Raw genomic sequence first — 17902 nt, 5'->3', positions numbered from 1 at the left:
AGCAAACCAAATCATGAAGGTCTGGACTAACACGGCTACAGAAAATGGATATTTTTGCTAGTAGAACTCCTGGGGAAAAGCCAGCTATAGCCTGAGCAGTTGAAACTTGCTATGCTCTGTGTTTGACTTGCATGGGCATCTTCATTATTGAATGTTCAAAGAAAACTGATTCTTCCTATGTGGTGTGGTGTCTTCTGTTCTGTACAGGGAATGAATAACCTATTCCTTGCTTCATTCACTCTTGTAACTGCCACTGCTATTGCTGTTTCCTGTAAGAAACCATGGAGTTTGATTTGGAATATTTACTGTGTAATTAAAGGGTGTAAAATACTGTCACTATAAGCATCTTCCCTGTTAAACATACATGGTCATAAAATATTAAGGGAAACTAGTTCAATCTATTGAAGATATTCACATACAAAAGTGTTTTTTGTAGGTCACAGGAATTTATAAGAAAACTTACTGCACATTATGGAGCTCTGAGCTGTATGACCATTTTGTATCCCTGTGGATATAGCAAAAGTATGCTCATCAAGTTACTGGCACACAACTCAATTTTTACATGGAAGAATAAAACTTGGTGTTAAATAATGCCTAAAAGCAAATAGAAAGCACCTTGTCTCCTTCAAATGGCATCCTCCCAGGAAATGCAAAAAAAAAATCAATATGTTATAGTAGCTTATGATCTCATTTAAGTGATTCAACACAACAAAATTTCAATGACATTTCTTTCTTTTGTGACTTGCCTTTTCTCTCTGAACAGCACTACTAGATTTGGATTTTTTTTTTCATTCTTTCCTTAGGACCATGCTGTGGAAGGCAGCCTGTTCTGGGGAAAAAAACATATGGTGTATTAAACTACTAGAGACTAACAGAAGCCAAAAAATTCATGAATGTCATGGACTCTATAGCTCTAGTCTGGGGAGGGGAAGACCTGTGCCACATCAGGCAGGCTGGACTATCCCCTGGGACTTGTGGGATTGTCTCCTACCATACAAGTCTGTGTTTTCTTCCTAGTTTATCTTAGGTTGATTTTTCACAGAACAAAAGCTGTACTTTCCCTGTTAAATTGCCCTATAGCTGCCTTATACAGGAAGTGTAGATGGCTTATACTTCCCAGTCATACCAATTTTTATGTCTTTCTGAATGGGATTATTGCTTGGGCCTCCAGAAGATGCTGTACTTATTTACATTTGAGTTAAGCAGTGATGATCCCCTACTTATGGCTTCACTGCAGAAGGAAGGTGGTGGTGGCAGCGAGCAGATGAATCACAAAAGACACGCTTCATCTGCCTGATCTCTGGTCTCACTTCTGCCCTTAGAAATAGTGCAGTAGTTCAAGTTTATAGCCTTTGTGGATTAGAAAAGCACCCTTATGCTGTTGAAAATAGAAAATGTCCATAAACAGTGTTATTGACAGTTATTACTGTTGTGTCACTGAAGACCAGGGCTCACTGTGCTAAGTGCTGTGCAAATGTATTTTAGAAGGCTTCCCTGCTATAAACAGCAATATTTTTGTTAGAAGCAGAAGGTCTTGTTATCCCTATGACTCTCTTTGCTCTATTTTGCAGCTCAAATAGCACATGGGTAGTCATGCCTTAGTCAGAAGAACCAACTTAAGACAGACACATTTCCGTCATGTGAGTACTTCTTTTTATCTTCTGTCTCCACCACATTTGGAGCTTTGCTGTCTTTACTCCAGGGAAAATTCACCATATTCCACGTGTCCAAAAAGAAACCACCAGAGGCAAGCAGAGTGAAGAAACATAAACTGGTTAAAACAAAAATTTGAGGGTTTCTTATTTTCAAAACAAAATATTTGTATCTATAGCTTTTGAACTTTCAGAATAAGTACATGCTCAGATTAATCTGTGACAGATTTAGAAGGCACTACAGAAATAGTGAAATTGGCAGATGCCTATGATTGAATTCTAATCAGAAAACAGAGTTCTTCACTCTTTCTGTAGCTCTAGTCTGGTGATCCAGATTGCCCCTAACCAACACCTACCTAAGGGCAGAAAGATGCTACAAACATCCTAGAGATATGGTGTTGGAGAGGCCTGAAAGACTATCCTTGGTTGTTTGATTTTTTTTTTCCTTCTCCCCTTCCTTTCTTACATGACAACTCTATTTATACCTTACAAACTTCTCACTCTTTAGTTTTGGTAACAGTATTGCTGATTCATTGATCCATTCATGATCCAGGGCTCCTTTCAGTCCTTTCCAGCAATGCTGCTGCCTGGCCAATTATTTTATTGTGCTGATGCATCTTTTCCTTTCCCCTCTGACCAGCTCTTATCTCACAACAGTCTCCACGTTTTCTTTGGTGTGTCCTTTTCAAAATGGAGAGTTAATAACTAGGTCAGCTTCAATAAGGAAGGTGAATGTGGAGTGCAAGTCTGCGCCCAGGAGCCTCCTTGCCCCTTACAGAAAAAATCTCTCACATTTCCTCAAACTTAATCCGCTTTTAATGGCCTTACTTATTAGTTGCTAAGCTGTTTTCTTCTGGAGAGCTAGAAAAGATAGCCCACATAGTAAGATGTTGGTATTTTGTGGTTAGGCACAACATCAGAATGTCAGAATTTGTATCTTGCTCTTTTTTGGTGGAATAGGCCCACTTAGGAAACTTATTCAGTATGATCTGTGTTTAAGAAATGAGAGCCTGGATGAGATTTCTGGCCCTCGAGCAAATTTTCTGAGTGCCCTTGGGTGACTCAGTTGCTTGTCTCTGCTTCAGTCTCCCTCTGCCAGACTGATGTAATATTCCATGCCTAATATAGGTGCTGAGGAGATAAATTAATGGATGCCCATGGAGCATGCAGATCACTGATGTACAGATCAGCACCCCTGAGAGACACCAGCAGACAGCTGCCTGGGAACAGAGGCTGGCCTGCCAGGGTGGAGAGTGAGAAAACTCTCAAAGAAGTGGACAGTAGGCTGGTAAAAGGAAGCAGGAGAGAGCCTGGAAAAATTAAGGCTGATATAACAAAAGGCATTCATTGCTTGCTACAGAAACTCTAAAAAGAATCTGACGTTTGGATGTTCCCTTCAAACTTGGACACTTGGAACACTTTAATCCATCAGATTTGAGTGGGAAGTCTAAAAGCCTAAAGAAAGACCTCCTGAAAGGCACTTGCATAGTGCACACAGAAAAAAAAAATCTAATACAGATTAATTTAAACCCTGAAATTAAATAAGCATTAAACAAGCCCTGAAAAATGCACACAAACATATTCTGGTGAAAAGCTACATTGTGATCCTTCCGTGTATGAATTATAGCACATATACAATAACTGCCATGAATTCTGCAGGGAATGTGAGAATGTAGGCACCTATTCAGATTGGAAGCCATAAAAAAGGAACCTCTAATAACAAGTGGATCCTAACATTTTTTGAAATAACTAAAATAAGAAAGGGACCAGAGGGAGTGAATTGCATAAAGAGTGGAAAATCCTGAACCCATGCTGGCCCGAAAGAAGTATCAGAAAGAAAGAGCTCCTTTAAGTAAAAAAACTCCCAAATTAGACCTTTGTCTGACCAATTCAATAAGAAAGGAACAGGGAATAGGGAAAGTCATTCAAATGTATTCATTAAGTTGCCAGAGAAATGCTTATTAAAGAAACTCTCATCTTGATTCCTTTTTTGGGTAGGAGGAAAAGAAGGAGGAAGGGAAAGATTTTTTTTATTATTATTATTTAACATTCATTCTTCAGAGGCATTCTTCCTATTATTCCTTCTATTTTGACTTGCTGCATTTGAAAAATATATTGTCTTTTAAATAGATTTATTCCTTTCAACAGCATCTGACATCTTTTGTCAGACGTTCCTTCATTTTCCCAGTTTATTTCTTAACATGTATTTGTATAAGTGGCTTCCACTGTATTAATTGATGTGTTTGTGTCTGTTCAGAGCAAATGCATTCTCCTCACAGGGATTTTAACAGGCATTTGTTTAAGTGGGTTTTGCTTTTCTGTGTCTATTTCTGCTTGTTTTTCTGGTAGGGAAGGAGACATTACTAACATGCAGCCGACATAATGAGTCCCATTAACTCCCAGTTCGGCTTGCTTTTTGACCACCTCTCCTTTAATGACTGTACTTTTCTTGACTGCAAAGTTTAGGGAATAGGAAAACTGTTCGCTCTGCTGGATTTTAATACATGTTTACATCCTTCTTTGCAGAATAGCACCACCTCTCAATTAATGTTACTCTTAGCCATAAAAAAGCAATTGGTGATAAATAAATGCGAGTGTGTGTTGGCGAAGTGTGGTGAGAACCAGAATTTTTACAAAGGCTGCTAAGCAATTTTAGAGACGAAACAGCATTTGTGTTCTAATATTTTAAAGCTTTTTCATTGATCTCCTGTTAAATGAGAAGCAAGAATTAACCTCAATGACAGTGCTAGTAGCTCTGCAGTCTATTTTGGCCTGTTCTTTAAGTAAAAAGAGCAACCTAGATGAGAATTTTGTGCTTCACTGGATATTGAAAGATGAGGCAATAAACTGCTAAACTTGAGTAATCACACACTCCCAGAGGAATGCCTCAAATGGGGTTGGTCAAAAACCTTGAAATTCTAGCCTTCTGCACACTGCCTGGGCTTTAACATTTGATGAGAGTCATTATAGTGGGGGACTGAATACAAGTGTCTTCTGATTACAGACCTTCCATTAAAAGTTCCCACCAGTGTGCCTTTCCATAGAGAAGCGTCAATGGGATTAAAATCTCAATTCACCCCAGTCAATTCTCCAGTAACACGATTTCATTAGAGGCAGGCAGGGAGGAAAATGGACTAGAAAGCACTGAAACAGCTGGTGTATAAATTATAAAGTGTACTTTCTACTAAGTGAACACACCTTCCGCTCAGCCACATTACTAATTAATGTGTAGGGTAGCCGATTTTATGTAAATTGTATTCTTCCTCTCTCCTGTGCTTTGGTTAACAACAGGTTCTTCTAAATCTTGGAAAAAGAAAGATTATGCAAAGCTATCATCATATGAAAATAACGTATTAACATACTGCCTGTGAACTGTATCCAATCAGTTCCTTTTCACTGGCGTGTGTACAAAACAATTAAAATCAAATTTATATTGCACTTCTTTAATATATTCTGGCATTAATATAATCAACGAACAAGTGTTAAAAAGTCTTACAGGCCTATTCTGCTTTAAAATGATATGTTTGTTCTCAGGGTTAGTGGATATTTTCAGCTTCTCTAAAAGGGCACTAAAATGAAAAGTTCTCAATGTACAAATGCAACTCTGGCAGCCATCGGTTCATGTGGAGCCTGTCTCATTCCAGCCTCTCTCAGCCTGTTGTGTCCATTTTTTCAGCTGGTGTCTTTACTCCTGGACTTTGTCAGCTGTTCCCCACGTTACCTGCAGCATATTTGTTTTTAATTATTGGGTGTTGCTAAATAATAAAGCTCATAAAGTTTATGAGAGCCCTGAATTGTCTGGATGATGCGCAGGCTGGTTGTGCTACCAGCTGTTCCAGTGCCAGGGAGATGCACACACCCAGGAGCTGTCTGCATGCCTGCCAAGGCCCAGGATTTCACCTGGAGATGGAAGGATGGCTCACATGCCATCAGCATATCCTTATTTCCCATGTTCCATGCTCTGAGGCTATGTTTTCCCTGTCTGTTTTCCTTGCTGCTTTTGGTGTACTCTCATGTGACATGTGGCAGGAAGACAGAAATATTCTGTCACTGCTCTTGGTGCTAGAAGATCTCAGAAACAACAACAATAACAACAAAAATAGTGTAAGACATTTTTGTCATTCACAGGGGTGGAATGTGTACCAAGAGGTTGTTTATTTTGTCCTTAAAAATATCTGCATCTCCCCAGGAACAGTGCCTTGTCAAGCACCTCCACCAACAGGCACTCTACACTTCCTTGGGCAGTTTTTCTCAGGGATTTTGAGAAGATTCTCAGGGATTCTGAGAAGATTCAAAGAGAACTTTGCTGTTTCTTAGGGCCTCTAGCTGCAGGTAAGCCCATTTCTTGTCCTATGCGCTGAGGATAAAGAAGAGATTACTCTCTTCTTTGAATTTCCCTTTTACTTATTTGAGAACCTATCCTCCCTCAGACACATATACAGAGACTAATGCTAGTGCCCAGCCAAGATGATTCTTGAAACCATGATCATGAAGCTGGAAATGATTGGTTTTCCCCTCCCCTGGCAGCGCTGAACCTGTCTACAAAGACACATCCCTCTGAGGAGACCAAAAGAGAATGTATTTCCTAGGAGAAATAAATGAGTGAGATCCTCATACTGCTTCTGAGCCTTTATCTAAAGCAAAACTGCTTCTTATGGCAAGAGACAAACTAAGAACATAAGCTCACTTCAGTTTGGACCAGAGGATAGTAATAAACCAGGGCAGTGTCTTTCCATTAAGTAGTCCTGTGTCATCCTTATTTAGGATTTCCTAACAATTAATTTAGCCAGATAGAAAATGTGATTGGCATAATTTCATCTTGAAATTGCAAATTGGAATTCCTGAAAGTATAAATGGTTGTGCATTTATATTATCAAAACCAGCTTTAGATTCAAACCATTTTTTCTTCTCTTCAACTCTTTGCAGCAAAGCTATGCAATGAAGGTGGGTGAGGAATGCAGAGGAGAGGAAAAAAATGCTAGGATTCATTGCCAAGCATTTCTTTTTGTCCCTCATTTCCTACCAGCTGATTTGGAGTGGAACCAAGCTGAGCAGCTGACTGACAGCATACCTCTCACTAAACACTTGGTCAGACCCACTCCAACGTTTTCCTCCTTGATGGTGTTGATGGCATAAATGGCAGCACCAGACTGGCCCTCAGCCTTGAGGCAGAGGACAGCATCATCTGCAGCTCCTCATAGAGACAGAACAGGAGTGGAGGAGGTGCACATTCCTCCCTTGGTCACAGTGGTGGAGCCCAGGAAGTGCCAGTGGGAACCAAGATGGTTGTGGGCAGAGACACAGATTACAGTACTTACCTTCCCTGATTGCTCAGCACTGGGGGTAAATGTTGTCTCTCTCACTCCACTTGTAAGTCACTGTCCCATCCTTCCCCACTGCCTGATGCACAGTTTGGTGACAATTTCCAAGCCTGCCAGGACTTGTGCTGTTACTATTCATTAAGACACAGAGCTCTGGTAACTGAGTTTTTTTCCCACTTACAGCACCAGAAAAAGATGCTCTGTTGTTCTTCCAGAAATGCTTTGCTAATGAACTATTGCCAAATAAGATGAACAAATAACTCTCAGGAACCTCTGAAGGTGATCCCTCAAAAATGGCTTAACAGGGCTTAACAATGGCTTGTCTGGTCATTCGTGGGTTTGCTCTTTTTGGAAGGAACAAATGTATGGAAAGATAAATTGTAGTTGTTGTTTTCTAGGCAGCTCAAAATACAGATAGAACAGAGAAAAGAAGCTTTTCTTTCTTTGGGGGGTGTTGTCAGGAAGGTTGGAAGTTGATGATTTGGGGGTTGCACATCTTCAGTAAAAGAAATTATCTCATTTCTGCAATTTTTAAAGGGGCTTTTTTTTCTGTGCTGCTGTATTATTTGTACCAGTGTTTGCTGTACTCGTGGGTAATTATCCTATTTGTCTTCAGTGGATACTGCACAAGACTCAAAATGAGAAACACATCCATAAAGTTTGTTAGGGTTCAATATGTAATTTTTTTTGTGATAAAGAAAATGAAAAAGATAGTTGTAGCTACATTTTAATTACATTTATTGGATATACACATTGTTTAAGACCTAGAATATCTCTAGCATGATGGAAGATTGCAACAGAATGGAATTAGAGCAGATGAAGAAGAGATCTTAGGCCTAAATAGTGATACAGAGAGGATAACCAATCTGAAATGGTTGCAATTGTCTAGCTTTAGGGGATGTTTGGTTTCTTAGCACAAATTGCCAGTGATAGATTTTAATTTCTGCATGCATTCCCATAATTATTTTTGTTTCGAAGTGACTGTGAAATTGAGTTTTTTGCTTCTGCTGATATCAGGTCACTTCTGAAAACAAAGTGTATCTCAGAGAACAGCAATATTATTATTATTCAAAGGCTGCATGCTTGGGCAATTATGCAAACATTGTCCTACTGTCAGTCAGTGCAAACCTTTCCTAAAACACCTGGAACCCTTGAATTAATTAAACTTCTCATCTCCTCCCTTGAATGTCACCATGCAAGGGGTTCACCTCCTGGCCAAACCCCTTCCAAAAGTCTCCCCACCCCTGGTCATTTTATCTTACAGTTGTCCAGCTGAATGTTGTTCTGCAGTCAACAATGTTGCTCCTCTAATCACTGAGTACAAGCTTATATATGTACAGTTCTGCAAATTCTGTATGCTTTTTTAGCAAAAGTCAACTTGGTGACTCACATGTTGCAAAAAGTGTGAAATCTGCTGAAAGCAGCATTGCTTCCCTGAAAGAAATAAGCACGGTTTCTGTGGCCTAACCTTAGAGACAGCAGAGGCTGATGTCCCCTTTCCATCACGGCTGGAAGTTTAGGAGCACAGTTCATATGAAAACAGCTGGAGAAAAAAAAAGGCCTGGTGGAAAAAAAAAAAAAAAAAAAACAACAAAAACAACCCACAAAAAACAACAACATACCAAGTGGAATGTAACAAGACTTTTTTCTTCTTTTTTTTACTCCCTAAGTACTTTTCAGGGGAATAAGTGGTTTATCTTTTCAGATCTGTATATTACTGCAGAAATATCCCGCTGGGAAAAGGCTGCATAAGTTCTGGCCATCATGTAAATCCCCCACTGAAGACTCACTTGGGAAGAGGAAAAGACACAAAATGTTGTGCTGGCTCTCTAAGTGAAGGTAAACGTTGTCCTACATTAACAGTAATGAGAGCAAAGCTAAATGGTGCCCAAATTTTGTTTCAGGAGCAAACCAGTGTTCTGTCAGCCAAAGCCTTCATGATTTTTATGAAAGTGGAGACCTTTTCTCCCTTTGTCTATTCTTACTCCTTGGTAAACAGGCATGTATAAAAACAGGCCTGTATAAAAAGGATGGCATTCACATCCTCTGTTTTGTGCCCCCCCTGGCTCCACCCCATGTGTGTGGTACTCAAAAGGGCAAGTGTGTCCCACAGGGAGGAGGAATATTCAGCGTTCCACAAATGGCTTTGAACCAGCTGCACATCACAAAACCACCCTGCAGAGCCCCTGGGCCTGGGTACTCTTGCTGGGACAAGTTCATCCATGGCTGTATGGGGAGCTGCTTAATTGAGGCTCATTACTTCCATTTCCTACTGACACTGTGCACCCCGTGAGGCGCGCGCAGGCAAGCGCCAGGGGCAGGGGGTGGAACAGCTGCTGCTGCTTGCATGGAAGCCGGAGAGGATGAGGGATAGCAGTGCCCTCACCCAGCAGTGCTGCCTCTGTGCTTGGTACTCCTTGTGAGGAGGAGCCAGCTGCTGATCTGAGCCCTTCAGAAACGGCCATGCACCTGCCTCGGCCACTGCAGGCATAGAGGATGGTGCCATCCTGACAAACTGCCTCCAGCAGGTGTTTCCTTCACCCTTTCAGGATGTCTGGCAATCTGAATGTTTTGTCCTTTTTTAAGAGGGTTCATGCTTGGAAGAACCTCAGCTAAAACTCCTGAAGAGGAGCATTTCCCTATTTTGGCAGGTAACGTGAGCCATCTATTTTTTCTTATTATTATAACCTTGGAACCTGCCTTTCCAAGGCCAGCTAAGCATCCTTCCATAGCCTCTAGCTCTGATTCTGTTTCTTCAAGCACATAAGCTCACAGGTGGACATAGACTTCCCGTTCATTCCTGGTTCTGTGACTGTCCTGAATCCCTGCTGAGAGCCTTGTTCCTATTTCTTTACAGATATTCTTGCAGTTCTTTGCTGTTGTAGTATCCTCAGTTTTCATTATTAAAGAACCCTTATAGGCTTTGGCTCCTACAGGTAAATATGAAGTATCTTCCACTTTATGTCAACTTTTCCAGAGTACCACAAAAGCTGTTAGAGGAATTAATCACCTTTTGATTTCCATGGGACAGTGGAAAACCTGTGAGAGAGAACTTAGGCAATGATATCTGTTATTATCACCCTTCTGAAACTCACCACTGCTGAGTGAAAATGAGCTTTGTGAAGGTAATCAATCACTGGCCACCACATGGGTTCCCTCAGTATAACATTAAGGGTAAAAACTCATCACTTTGAACAGCATCAACGCAGCCTTGTGTAACACCAATTCTCACTCACCCACTTCTGTAGAGGAGATGAAAGAGGGATCTGTTTACTCAAGATACTCTGGCTTTGCATTTCACCACTCCCAGTGCAAGTAATGACTTGCTGGACAGCCATCAGACTGGCCAGGCAAGGGCTTCCTGTGCTGCAAGGTGGCATGGGGCCATGGTAGCTCTGCACATTGACTGAGAAGTCAGATAAATTATAACTACCAGCATCAAGCTGTAAAAATGACAAAAATTACATAGAATACAGAGAGCTCCTTCCTTTGCAGCTACCGTTAGTCAGGTAGTATGCAGTCAATTCATAGAATAAGAAATTATTTCAGAACATATTGCATTATACCAGAATGTCGTTGCACTCCCCCCCAAAAAAAACCCTACGTAAGTCCCCCCAGAGGATGTTTTAGGTAAGGGATAAACTCAGAGAGATGGTGGTGTCCATTGTGTTAGACTCTGCACATTAAAGTTTTGGCAACCCAGAGATGAAAGGTGTGAAAGAACCATGTTTGTGAGCAGGGGAGGTTTCTTGTTTGGCAGCACCTGAGAGCAGAGCTAAGCTGGTTCAAGGCATTTCTGGGTTTGTCTTCTCTGTGTGCATGTGAAGATGCCCAGGTGATTTCCATGGCACAGGCTTTGCAGGCATGTAGTTGCTGCATCCTATCTCATGAGACTAAGAAGCAGTGGCAGGTCATCACAGAGAGAATTAGCTCATGTATTTTGACAGGTGAAGCTAAATAAAATGAAATAATTTGACAAGGAAGTGAGGCAAAAATGCAACAAAGGAATAGACTTGCATGAATATCAGGTTACCAGAGTGGGAGGGAAATGAGGATGAGAAATGTATAAACAAATAAATAAATAAATACAGATATTTTCATGAATCTGTCTCAACCTCAGCAGTTTGGCTAGCTCAGAGTTCCCTGTCTCTTGGCCTCTTTGGGTAAGGCAGTGCTGCTATCACAGTAAGTGCTTTCACTTCCTCACACACAGTAAGGGCACTGCAAGATCTCTTGCCAAAATCTCTTTCAAAACTGAGTGTGAAGTGACAAAGTAAGAAAGTCCACTTGAGTTTGGAGAGAGTCTAAAATAGGAGCTCTAGGAATTGCAAGCTGCTCTATTAGTCTCTTTTCAGGCCCATGGGCTGCACAGGTTTGTGGCCAAATAACTGCTGATTGTGACTGCTATTCCCAAAGGGAAGAGAGAGAAATGCTACACGGGGCACAAAAGCAACAGTGGATTTCTGATGATATGGTCTTTCCAGTGTGAGCACGGGCAGCTTTCTGCTCTAAGGAAACAAGGACAACTTTGCCACTAGTGGCTAGGACTGTCTTCACAGAGTTTTGCTGGTAAAAAACATAGACAAGCAAGGGAGAGAATTTATCCAAAATTACGGCAAAGAAATGCATGAGAAGAGGAAAAAAAATTATAAACGACACAGGTGGCATGGAAAGCAAGAGTGGTGTTTTGTCAATAAAGATGCTGAGGACATAAAATGGGAAAAGGCAATGCATCAACACAGCTGGAGCAGGTCACAGCAGTGAGGGCCAGCCTATTCCTGAGGACCACTGCAGCCATCCCTGCAAACAGCTCACGGATGTGTGCCACTACCCAGTCTGATCAGGTTGTACCAGCCTGCCAGCCTCCAGCCAAACATCCTGCCTTTTAGTGGTACATGTCCCCTGGCTGCACACAACCATCTGTGAGGGAACAGGATCCCCCTCCCGTGCCTGGGCAGCGGCACCGCCCGGGGACCTGCCGGACACGGGCTGGCACACAGTCAGCTCCAGGGTGACAGGGTTATGGCACCAGGGACCACCGTGAGATTTGGCTGTGATACCTTGATACCAGAGCCTTGGGAGGTGGCCTGAGGAAGCACAGTCTGCTGTGTCAGTGGCACTGAGATGTACAGGGGATGGGCTCTCCAGGAGGAGAGCGAGTGGGAAGGGCATGTGGCACCGAGGCAGCTGAGGAGATCATGGGGTAATGAAAAGACAGTTTAATGTTGCATGTGTTTAGATAGGCACAATTGTGGTTTGGAGACCTGAGCAGAGACTTATAATATTCATAGGTGTGTTTTCTTTCAGAGACTGTTTCTTTTTAAACTGTTTTGTTCTGAAAATATTGTATGTTTAAGCACTTTGTTTTCCTGCTGTTTAGACTTTGTTATGGATGCATAGGAAAAATCTGCTAGTTATGTACTTTACTTGGATGAATTGTTATCTGATGCTAACATGAAATGTAGGCAGAGTCCTACAGGAGTCATCCTTTGCTCTAAGTGTGCAGTCTTATTAATCACTTTAAAATGTTTTATGGCTCTTAGAGTTGCCAAAATCTCTTTCAAATCTGAACCAAGTGTGAAGTAACAAGGTAAGAAGGTGCACTTGATTTTAGAGAGTCTAAAATAAGAGCTCTAGAAATGGCAAGCTGCTCTATCACTCTCATTTCAGGCTTGAGGACTCCACAGGTTGTAGCCAAGAAACTGCCAAAATCCAACAATTGACTAAATTTATACCTGTGTGTGCTATCAAATTTCAGCTATTGCTGGCCAGATTGTGCAGGAATGCAGGGAAAGGGGGTAATTTCTATCAGCCAGGGTAAACTAACAGCACACATGATTTAAAAAATAACATCACCATGGAATTTGCCTGACGCAAACCTCAGTCTCCCCCTGATGCAGAAACACTCCACAGCTTCAGGAAAATAAACAACCAACAGCCATGAAACCTGTTCAACAGGAAAGGACTTTGTTGTTCTTCCCTGCACAAATAGACATTAAAAAAAAAAGGACAATTACAAGATAAAGCATTACAAAAATAACCACTTTCAGGATCTGTTGTCACAGCTTCATTCAGCTGTGAGGAAAGTACCCTTGGTATTATTTCTGTGTTTAAATGCTTGAGACATTTATCAGCGATACTGATATGGAATGGTTATCAGTCAGGTGGAAGATCCTACTTAGTCTCAAATTTTAGGCCAGTAGTTTTTGCAAACTTATTAAAATCCAGCCAGGCCAGGCCTTGTTCCCGACAAAGATCTACCCAGCTATTACCTCTGTACATGGATTGGCAACCTAGAAAAGTGAACACCATAGGAATTTCAGATTTAACCTGACTTCTGCTCTGTCATTTAAGGATTGTTTCCACTGTGTCCATGCATTTGGGCAGAAAATTAATGGTTAATTCTGCAGCCACTTTTTAAAATAGACTTTTTTTTTTTTTTTTTTTTTTTTTTTTTTTTTTTTTTTTTTTTAACACAATCATAAAATTGAAGAGAAGTGAAAAGCAAGAAAATAAAAATGTATTAGGTCCACATTATCAGGTTATTCTAGGTGGGCTTCTGCTGTGTGGGAGCCAGAGAAACACACAGGCTTTTCTTCATCACCAGCAGAGCTATTCAGCCGGAAGCAAGGCTGAGATTTCAAACCAGTTTTTGCCTAAGACTGCTGGTACTTCTGACTGAGATCTGCTGGAGGGTGCTAGCTTAATTATAAAGTATCTCCCCTACAGCTGCAGAACACTAATCCTGATTCACCAGAATCCAGAGCCTTTGTTTGATTACAGAAACTAGCTTTTGAATCTTTTGGAGTCAATCTAGCCCAGACCTGAGCCATACGATGGATATAGAGTAGTCATTGCATGCTCTTAATGCGCCTAGCCAGGATGATGCCTTGGGAAGGCTGACCTGAAACAGAGACTGGACAGAGCTAGAGAATAAAGCAGATATTTATTGAAAGGGCTACACCCAGGGTGGACCAAGAATGGTCACACAATGGCTGACTGGTCATGAGATCTTAACATTTTTATAAGTTTTGGTCCGTTTTCATATTGGGGCTTAATTGTCCCAATAACAGCTTAAGCTGTGAGGTCCCATCCTTCTTGTTCCTCCCTTCGGCCCACCCTTGTTTATGCTGTTGGGCTGAAAGTTGTCCTTGCTCTCCAGCAGGAAAAGGATTTGTTTTGTCTCCCTACTCTGTGAAGAGATCTTACTGGCACTGAATATGAGGCTCAGAACTGCACCCCTAGGGAGCACAGAATCTGCAAATATGAAAGCTAAAGCTTAAGGCATCAAGGGCACCTACTCTTTTTGACATATTCTACAAGCCTGTCAGCCAGGGTAACAGTGACTTCAATGTATCCCTACATTGCTATTTCAGCAGGACACGAGGTCTTATCATGTAAATTTTGTCAATCAGGAAGTGATTTTTCTTCCAGAGGATGAAGGTTGTGTGGCAACAGTTTCAGGACACTCCTCCCAGTAGCATCATGTCGTCAACACAGATGCACGTTTGTGCCTTGATGGATGGATCAGTTCCTTTTCTGGAGGGCAGCTTCTCCTAAATCAGTGGTTCCTGGGAAGGTTGGAGTGGGCCCCTGGGGCAGGGTGGAAGGCAGGTTGTAGCCTGTATTAGCCAGGGCCCAAGGGTTCCTCCCTCAGTGGTGAAACAGTGCCCATCTCTCCTTCAGTCGACAGCCCTTACCTGCAGGCATTCCAGTTTTGTATGAATTGTAACATCTGTGGCCCTGAAAGTGTATTTCAACACTTGGGAAAGACTTAAGACTAAATTAGGCAGCACAGTGAAAGGATTTAGTTTTTCCAGAAATTCCTGTGACTTCTGTAACATTTATACCTTTACGGCTTAGATAAAAATAGCTTTTTAAAGTTGAGGAACTTCTTGAGGGTTGAATGTGACTGAACTGAAGAAAAAAGAATATTCTTTTTTTTCCAGAAGTTTTTCAGGATTCTTTCCTTGGTCTGTACAGTAAGTATTTAAAAAATCATTGAAATATATATTTTGTTTAATGTGCTATAGATTTGTCACAAGTCTAATTAAAATCTGAAGCCACTGCTTTTATATTATTTATAAAACTTCTTAGCACACAGTATCATAAATGAAACTGATTTGATCTTAAAGCTCTACAGGTCAAGCCCAGGGCAAAGGGGCCCTGATTTATTTGGAAATTTTGAATGAAAACAGAGGATAGGTATTTATTATTTTAAAAAATAATTCCAGCTCTCCTATAATCTTAGGCACTGAGGCCATTATAAAGGAGAATGAATTCTGGTATGCAAGTAGCAGATAGTGTTTTGCAAAACTATTCTAATGTTATATTAAAAGCTTAAAATCTGTTCACCAGAATTGCTGTCTTCCTCCAGCTCACATTAGAATTTTCAAACTTATGAAAGCGACGAGAAACTTCAACCCTAGGTAGAAGAACACTCTTTTAGAAATCTAAGGTCTGGCTTGTATTTGTGTTAAAATCCTTTTGCAGTACCCTGTAACAGAAAGTGTTTTTAAGTTTGTCTAGTATAACCACGAGGTTGATAGCTTCTCTCCGCTCATCTGCATTTAGGGATGACTGTGGTTTTAATGAAACAGAATATTCCAAATACTAATGGATCTTAAATTGCTTATTCTTACCAAGAGGTACTCCAAATAGCACATTTGCCTCAAGTATGTGATATAAAGTGATGAGTTAATTCATGTACTTGTGTCAATTGCTTCAAGATACTGAGAATTAGCTGCATTAGTGATATGCTGCTTTTTTTTTTCTCCTTGTGCTTTACATATGAACAGGAAAGTGCATAGGAGTGGAGATCAATTTAAGCTGTGCTGCGCAAAGATGGGAAAAATCTGGTGATGGTCCTACAAATGTCATTGACAAGGTTAGTAAATTCTTTCTTTTTGCATTTTCTTGCTGTTCCTTGTACTTAGGCTTGACATAGTTAGGATTTTTGGAGCAGTCTGTGACAAGGAAATTTCTGATTGCAGTGAATTAACCCAAGAAGAGTTTGTCTTCAGGAGAGCCACATCAAATGGAGCTAGAAAATCCCTCCTAGTGACCTGCACCAAAGCCCAGCTCGAATTGCTCCAAGGACCTCTTCTCCATCTGGGCTCCTAAACCCACCAGCATCATGTCTTACAAAAGCAAGGAAAATGTGGGGACAAATGCACATCCCAGATACATCAAACTTCCCTGGAGATCAAGGGCCAGAGCACAGTGAGATTCCCCAGCCTCAGGGTTCCTCTGAAGTAGAACAGAGCAACAGGTGGCGGCTGTTAATGTGCTGAATGTGGCTTCCCTCTGTGTCCGGCCATGGAAAACAAAGCCAGCCAGCGGATCCATGCCAAACACTTTGCAAGCATGGAGCTTACACAATTGGGCTCCACCCACATGCCTCACATGGGAATTTTCTCCCTCACCAGCTGGGTTAAGATCACAAGATGGAAAAAAGGAGAAGGGGAAAGAAAAAAAAAAAAAAAAAAGAGCTGGAGTTGTTTTCTTTCCATTGTGGCCCCTGAGCTGAAAGTTCCCTTGCAACACAATAATAGAATAAAAATGAGAGTGAACACTGCTGATGGCTCAAAATCTGGCACCAAAATTTATTTTTTCCTAAGCAGTCTGAGTCTGAACAGTCTTGTCAGACAATGTCAACAGAGGTGAAAAAAAAAAATGATGAAAATCATTGAATCTAGTTTGGCTCAAAAATGAATAAATGCACCAGACAGGGTAAGTATATGGCCATTAAAAATGGCATAACCCTGACTGAAAACTGAACACCCTCATGTGTATTTTGTACTCTCAAAGGCTTATCATTCCAGCTGTATTTTTGAATGAGCTAAGTGTCTACTCATATGAAATGAATGCGAGTAGGCACACATAAACTTTCTCATCAGTGTCCATACTCATAGCTGGGTATGTATTGAAGTCTCTCAACTCAGCTTGTTATAGCTATCACGATGCAGAGCCTGAAAATGCCTCTTCTCCAAGTGCAGACAAACGTGAACTGACAAGCACTGTATTTTGCCCTTAAGGCTCCTGTCCATGGTGATGCATCGTCAGTTCTTCTCTGTAAAAATCTCTGCCCCCCCATCCCACAGGCTCTTGTCTCTTCCCTTAGTGCTCGCCTAATTTGGAAGCAGGTACAGTTTGTGGGAAACACTGACTACATTCCAGCAGCAACGTCTTAATGCTCAGGAGGAAGATGTGTGGGTTCAGCACGAGGCAGGTGTAGGGTGTGAGAGCCCCAGAAGGAAAGGGACAGAGACCCACAGCACGGTGGTGCTGCTGCCTGTGCCTCACCCGGGTACCCATGGAGCCTCCACGCCTGTCACCCATGGAAATCAATTTCCTGTTGAATGGTGCCTGTAGTCAAGAACTAGATGCTCAAAGTCCCATTGTAGCCTGACACAATGAAAATAAAACCCGAGGACAATACAGATGCTGATGTCTTTACTTGCTTTGATAACAATGACACCAGTAAACAATGATGTTTAAGTGCACTTGCATGGTTCTTAAATTAAAAACAAGATAGCCAAGGGCAGTGAGAAGTCACTAGCATCCCTGAGACTGGCACAGAGAAGGGCCTCCTATTTACTTCAAGCTGGAAACAAACCCCGCAGTGTGGGGATAACCATGGTACCTTTATAAGGGGGTGGCAGCTTCCAGGCTCTCAGTTCTGCAGTAATTCCCATTCCACCAAACTCCATTTACATAGTCACAGGAGCAGTGGGGCTTGAGGCTGGGGCATTGCAACGTGTTTGATACAGGCACCGAGACCTGCTCTCTGTGGGTGCTTCAGAGGAGAAAGAAAATGGAGTGATAAAAAAACCTCTTCCTGCTTTCCTCCTTTCATTTTACAGAAAAAGAAAAGGCTAAAGGCTCTGCTGGAGTGACTCCATTGACTCCCTTGGCTTTCGTGGGCTT

The sequence above is a fragment of the Zosterops lateralis genome (genome assembly GCF_965231275.1).
Source record: "Zosterops lateralis genome assembly, chromosome: 6".
Classification (NCBI taxonomy): Eukaryota; Metazoa; Chordata; class Aves; order Passeriformes; family Zosteropidae; genus Zosterops; species Zosterops lateralis.
This window is presented reverse-complemented; position numbering follows the sequence as displayed.